Raw genomic sequence first — 7,067 nt, forward strand, 5'->3', positions numbered from 1 at the left:
TCCACTTCCAGGAAAAGAATGCCTGTGTCCAACAGTGGAGCAGCATCTGCTGAAGGGAGCCTCCCAGATCCTCTGCAAGCGTCTTTCCTAAACTTACCTCATTACAATTTTAAAGTAATTCATTTGCAGTAAGCACAGCAATAATATAATCTCCTTTTGTTGTATATGAGATTCCTTGTTGTCTGCCATCATTTAACTTGTAGCATCCACAGAAGCTTTGTTAAGAAAGACAAGCAAGCACCAGCAGTGCCATTTTGCAGTGTGGGACCAGGTTTTTAGAAAGGTGAGTGACTTAGAAAGGTGTCGGGGGATCAACAGCCCTATGGTGGTGGAAGAGTCAGTTTCCTTCTGTTTTGACTCTCAGGAGAAAACCATACCCACTGTGAACACACACCCAATGTGAGGAGATTGACAAGGAGGCTGGATATATGCCTCAGCTCACCTAGAGAGTTTGGACTTGGCACAGCTCCATCCCCTTTACCTTTTATCATTGAAGAACTAGGGACTTACCCAGACATAAATAAATGTCTATTGTCCTTTTCTCTGTATCTGGGAAGAGTTGGGATAAGACCTATTCCCAGCTTTGCCTTTCACTAGAAAGAAAGCCAGGAGGAGGAAGACAGAAAGGTAACTAATTCAGCATTAGATCTATAACCCACATATATTAAGGGATCTTCCTTCTTTTCTGAAAGTTGTGCCATCTTGCTGAGCAGAGACACATTTCTCTTTTTGTAGAACTTCCCTTTCTAGGTGAGTCTGCCAAATTTTGCCTAGTACAGGACTATTTCCAATTTGCCTGCTGACTGCTCTTAATGTCCTCCACACTCCCTCACTCTACTCTTTCCTAGGCCATTGAAGAACACAGCCCTATTGGCCTGTTTCTTGAGTGGTTTCATCTGAAACACAGACCGTGGCTCTCATGTGACTCTGCATATTTGAGTCTGTTCATTCTAGTCTCATCTCAAGTCTAGGTAGACAGTATGTGACTCAGAGTTGGGATCTAAATTAAACTGTAGGAACCATAGCTTTGGATCAGATCATCAAGTCACACATCTTTTTACAGTTGAGGGGACATAAAAGCAGATTGGCTATTTCCTCCATGTTTTTATGTAACTATTAACAGAGCTATGCCCCAAATCCAGATTACTTGGTAAATGTTTGCACTATGAGGCCTCTTTCTGATGTTTCACTGATTCATGCCAAGGTTACCACTTACACTGTGATGGCACTTTAGTGGGGGAGTGGGGGGCACATTTAATCCTTAGGTTACATGGATAGGGCTTCATCATGTTTGGGACTCACTGTAACCTCTCAGGGTAGTCCCTCTACCCTGAGCCTCCATTGCACTGTGGAGTCAAGGTTGGACTGTTGTCCTGGGGTTAGAGGAATTTAGTTTCTTAGCCATTTAGGGGCTTCGGGAATGGAAAGTGTGACTCAAATGTTCTTCCTCTGCCTGTTGAGAAGCAGTAAGTGCTGTGAGGTGAGTTTCAGTCCAGGACTTACCACTTGGCCTTGGGTGTACCTGCTATATCCCAGTTTTTGATTTGTGTTATGGGAAGGAATAATAATAGTACCTTCTCATCATTGCACATTATGAGTCTGGATTTGTAAAGTGCTTAGAAAAGACAGGTGCAAAACAATACGCCCAAAGAAGTCCCTTTGCCAGAGGCTGCACCTCCAAGTTAGATGCTTTCCCCAGTGGGGTTTCTGTGTGTCTGTCATATATGTCACATGCACAGACACACACTACATGATACAGTTATCCATGTCATGAGATTTTTTGAAATGCAAAAACAACTGCATTTTGGGACTCTTACACTGTACAGTGCATATACATTAATTGAATTGTAGATGATCTTATATCAAATTGGCACATTTTAGCAATCATCAAGATATTAATAAGCATGAAAGTGAATCTTAAACTTAATACTGACTATCTCGTATGAACTCTGTCATAGTTCTCTCTCTGTTCAGGATATTCTGCCTACTTTTAGGTACCTTCTGGTTTAATGGTTCTAGTGTACGAATTCTCAAAGATCTTCTGATTTCAGATCTTCCTGGTTTCCCTTTGCCTCCACATTTCCTCAACAGTCTCTTCTCCAGGATGCAATGTAATATGTAAAAATGTAATATTCCACCATGTGCAAAATCCCCATTGTTCTCCCATCACCTTTATGGCAGCGTGGATGTTCTCAGATCTTCACAGACTCCATTTGGGGACAAAGACTTTTGCTTTGGAGGCTTTAGAAGCTTTTCAAATTACCTACAAAGAGATGCACCATTCACCCCTTGGTAACTGTCAGTACTTCAGTTTCACTGCACTAGAGAAGTATTTCCTTACCCTTCAGACCTACCATCCCCCTTACAATTCTGAAATAAAATTTGTAAACCATAGTAACTACATAGAGACATAGGAGAAAGAAAAAGGAAAGTAATTTATGACAGGATATGTATTTCAACATGTAAATGATTAAATGAAATTGACACTCATACCTATTCATAGAATCACTGTGAATACAACAGCTAGAAATGCAGACTGATACCTGAATGTCATATTTGTGAATCTAATACCATGAATGGCTTGATTTTACTGAAATGGTGAGCATGTTCTAATAACATTTTTTTAAAAGTATGTTTCCTTGATTTTCCAATATATTGCAAAGCTGTGCAAAGTATCTTGTATTTACACCTCAAGTAGTATTGGGTTCTAGCCTCAGTGTTAGGTTGTAGTTTTGGGTAACAGCTTTTTTGAAAAGTCTGGTGAGATAAGGAATGTTCCTTTTTTTGCAGGAATGTCTATCATCCCTGGCCACCATTGTATCAACATAACAACAAAAAAAACTCTCACAAATTCCCAACACTCCCCCTAGGAGGTGGCACTGCTGCCTTGAGGACTGCTGTAATAAAAGAAGTATCCTGAGGATGGGCTAGCATAGCATCTGGGCTGTAAAAATGTAGGCTGGCCAACCCAGCAGGAGGGCCAGTTCCCCTAAAGTCTGCAGCTGGATTTTTTGCAAGGTTCTAAATAAATCAGGAATTTTGACTCCTCAGTCAACCCCATGGTAGGGCTTTTGTGTTCCCTGTTTCCAGCTAAAAGGCTGCTCTTGGCAAAGATGGACACGGATAGCATTGTGACATTGTTCTTGAGGTTCTCCAAGCATGGCTTCTTGGAAAATGTCCTCCAGGGTTCACCTCCACATCTGGGAGGTTCCCCATCTATGAGAAGGGCAAGACTTATGAAACCAGATCAACTGCTCACTCAGCAGATCTCAAATCCTGCTATGAGCTTGTAGCTGTCATGCCCGTGGGTTCACTGTACTTTCTGATCCCCAACTTAGCTCATCAGCTGTAATTCCTGCTCATTTCAATTTTGTGGGGGGTGAGAGGAGCTTTCAGTATTACCTAATCACATTCCCATATTTCTTGATGTCTCTGTCTCCATGTCCACCGTAAAAACAAACAAAAAACCTGCCTGGTATCTCTTCTGGCCTTGCTCACTTCTCTTCCACTGCCTCACTTTATTTTCTCCCCATGTAAATTTGCTAGTGTGCATAAAGAACAAATTAGTTGTCTTTTTTCTGCTTTATTTTCTTTGCTCTCCACACTAGACAGAGGTGACATCTGCACTGTAAATGTCTTTCAGATATAGGAAGATTTGAACTGAAGCAGAGCATCAACAGCAGTCAAGCTATTTCTGAAGAAATACAATTCTCAGGGTCAGCAATGGAAAATCTCATAGGAGTACTACTCGAGGTCCTACAAATGCAGAAGCCTATGGAACTGAGGGCCAGCTGTCAAGGAAAAAAACATGTCCTGCACTGAAGAAATCTTCTGAGAAAACAGCTGTCAGAAGATTGTCAGTGGCTCTCGAGGAGGTTATCACTGGGGAGAGAGGCCCAGCATCCAGTGAACTTAGTCTCAGATCAAAACTTAATACACAGCAAAAGATTCCAAAGGGACCTAGATTACCCACATCCAGGAAAAACTCCAAAGATAATTCAGACTTAATTAAACACCACAAAATCATCCCACAAAAGAAACCTTGTAAGTTCAATGAATGCAGGAAAGCCTTTAATTACCAATCAGAACTTTTTATCCACAGTAGAATTCATGGTGGAGAAAAACCTTTTGAATGCAAGCAATGTGGCAAAACTTTTAGCCGAAGTACACACCTGATTGAACATCAAAGAACTCACACTGGAGAGAAACCTTATGAATGCAGTGAGTGTGGGAAAGCTTTCAGCCGGAGCACCCACCTTGGTCTACATCAGAGGATCCACACTGGAGAAAAGCCGTATGAATGTAGTAAATGTGGAAAAACCTTCAGCCGAAGCACTAACCTTAGTCAACATCAGCGAACTCACACGCAAGAAAAACCTTACAAATGTAAAGAATGTGGGAAAGCCTTCAGCGACCGTTCAACCATAATTCAGCATGAACGAATACATACAGGAGAGAACCCCTATGAGTGCAGTGAATGTGGAAAAACTTTCAGCTGGGTCTCATCCCTCATTGAACATCAGAGAACACACACTGGAGAGAAACCCTATGAGTGCAGGGACTGTGGGAAGGTGTTCAGTCGAGGTTCATCCCTCACTGAACATCAGAGAGTCCACACTGGAGAAAAGCCGCATGCATGCAGAGAGTGTGGAAAGGGCTTCGGTCGGAGCTCTTCCCTTGCTATTCACCAGAGAACTCACACCGGAGAGAAGCCTTACAAGTGTAATGACTGTGGGGAAGCTTTCAGTCAGAGCTCAACACTTATCAGACATCAGCAGCTCCACACCAAAGAGTGACCTCTGAGCTTGTGTGAATGTTAGTGCACAAGCACTTTGCATAACTTCCTGCAGCTGAAAAGAAAAATAAATATGTGTTTGGATTTTCCTTTCCCAGTAGCTAGTGATAAGCCAGTTTCAAGTCAGCCTTCCTTTCTTTTTGTAAACTAAATGCTGAAATGAGTGATCCATACAATAAGGAGATGACTTCAACACCTAACATCAATCTAATAATATTCTGGAGGGCTCCAATCTTAGAGTGTACAGCTACCTGCCACCTTGCATTTCCATACCTTGTCTCTTCATTCCATGGGGCTTGGGTCCCTGGGCAGCCAGTGAACCCTGTTTTCCATCCACATCAGCCCCTTCTCTTCACATCACTCAGTGAGGAAATCCTGTGTGTGTATGTTCATGGTTTCTGGTGCCAGTTGCAGAAGAGGAGGAGCTGGCTTCAGATCAAGACAAAAAACTTCCCACCAGTTTGGGGGTAACAGTGTTGAGGCAAGCGCAGTCTCTGTACTAATAAGGGCAGATTTTTCTCTTCCTCATCTTTTTTTGCTGTAGCATATTTTTCTCAAGGTACAACCCACAGATCTCCTAATGTGCCTGATTAATCTGTGTTATTTTATCTGATCCTTACCAAGACTGTCCTAAAACTTTTTTTACAGACATTTAATTCCTCAGTTATTTGAAAAACCATTGCTGCCCCAGTGTTTAAGCTTTTGTTTACAGACTTCATGAAACTGATTCCCTCTGGCTCTGGCTCTCACCAACCTTATACAACTAAGGACAAACTTAGTGCTTATTTGTCCATTTTTTTCCTACTTGGCATTTGTAGAATTGGCACTTTTGGCCATTCTTATGTCTTAAAAGTTGAGCTTCTGGGACTCCTGATTCTGTCCTGATCCACACTTTTCCTACCTCCTAGCATTTGTCTGATTAACAATGATTAACTCATGACTTTGGGCAAGAGTTGTGCCGGAATAATCTCATTTTAGCAGGCTATAATATGAGGTTATTCAATTAGATTGTAAGCTCCTCAAAGACAAAAGTCTTGTTTGAGACCCCTACAAAACAGCGATTTTCAGCTGGTGTGCTGCAAGGAGTTTTAAAACATGCAATAATACCTGACTATTTAGTCAGGGGCAGTGTCTTTTTTCCCCTTAGATTGTCAAATAAAGAAATGACAATGACCAACACTAGAGAGCCCTAGAGAGCACTAGAGAGCAATGACAACACTGGAGAGTTGTTAATGAATAACAATTATACCTTTTTTTTTGATTGGCAAACATATTTTTGGCGTGCGACAAAATTTTAGTAATTTATGTGTACAAAGATCTCTGACACTTTCGGTCCGTCGCCTTCTCAGAAATCCTTGTCAGTGGCAGTTGGCATTATTCTGATTTGCACTCTGATGTTTGATTCTTTCAGGTGCCTTTTCCCATGATTTTTTTGAAGTTAGAATGCGTTCAATTTCGTAGCGGTCGCGCGGAACACATAATACACTGCAGGCCTGGGCTCTGGTTTTATACAAACCAGGAGGGTTTCATGTAATAGCGAAACCTCCTTAGTCTCTAGAATGGCCAGAGACCCTCCTCCACGTGCGGGTCCTTTCTGTCCCACCGACTGACGTCCTTGCCTCCGGGGACGGCTCCTCCGAGCCCCGGGGAGGCCGGCCGCCTCCGGGCTTCCCACCCCGCGGGGCCACGGGAACGGCGCCCAGCCGCCGAGAAGCCAGGAGGAGGTTCCTCCAGCCGCCAGCGCCGTCGCGCGCACGAGCGACTCACGACGGCCTGCGGGAGGTCCGACCGACGGCGGACACGTCCTCGTCGCAGCGGAATGAGGTGGAGGCCGGGACTTGCCCGCGGTCCGCCCTCCGGTCCCTCAGTCCGAGGGGCAACCGGCGACGGGCGTGCGCGGCCGCACTTCCTCGGAAAGCCGACCGACGTCCGTTCCCGGAGGAAAGCGGGGCTTTTCCCGCGGCGAGCGTTTCCGGTGCGGAGGTGGGGTCCGCGGGGAGCCGCGCGGGGCGGGGAGGCGGGGCGGGGCGGGGCGGCCAGCTGCGTTTGAGGAGGGAATCGGGCGACTCGCCTCACGCTGACGGGCGTCTTCGAGGCGACCCGCCTCGGCCGGCGTGTTGCGCGCCACGGTCCTCGCGTGGCCGCGGTGACCGCGCCGAAAAGCCGCCGGGCGGTCACTAGCAGCCCCCGAACCCCGCCCTTTCCGCCGGGGCGGGGGGGTGGGGGGTGGGGGGGGTGTCTGCGCTGAGGCGACCCCCGGCGGCAGGGCCCA

Source organism: Phyllostomus hastatus, unplaced genomic scaffold, assembly GCF_019186645.2.
Source record: "Phyllostomus hastatus isolate PE091 unplaced genomic scaffold, TTU_PhHast_1.1 phas_contig_840, whole genome shotgun sequence".
Taxonomy (NCBI): Eukaryota; Metazoa; Chordata; class Mammalia; order Chiroptera; family Phyllostomidae; genus Phyllostomus; species Phyllostomus hastatus.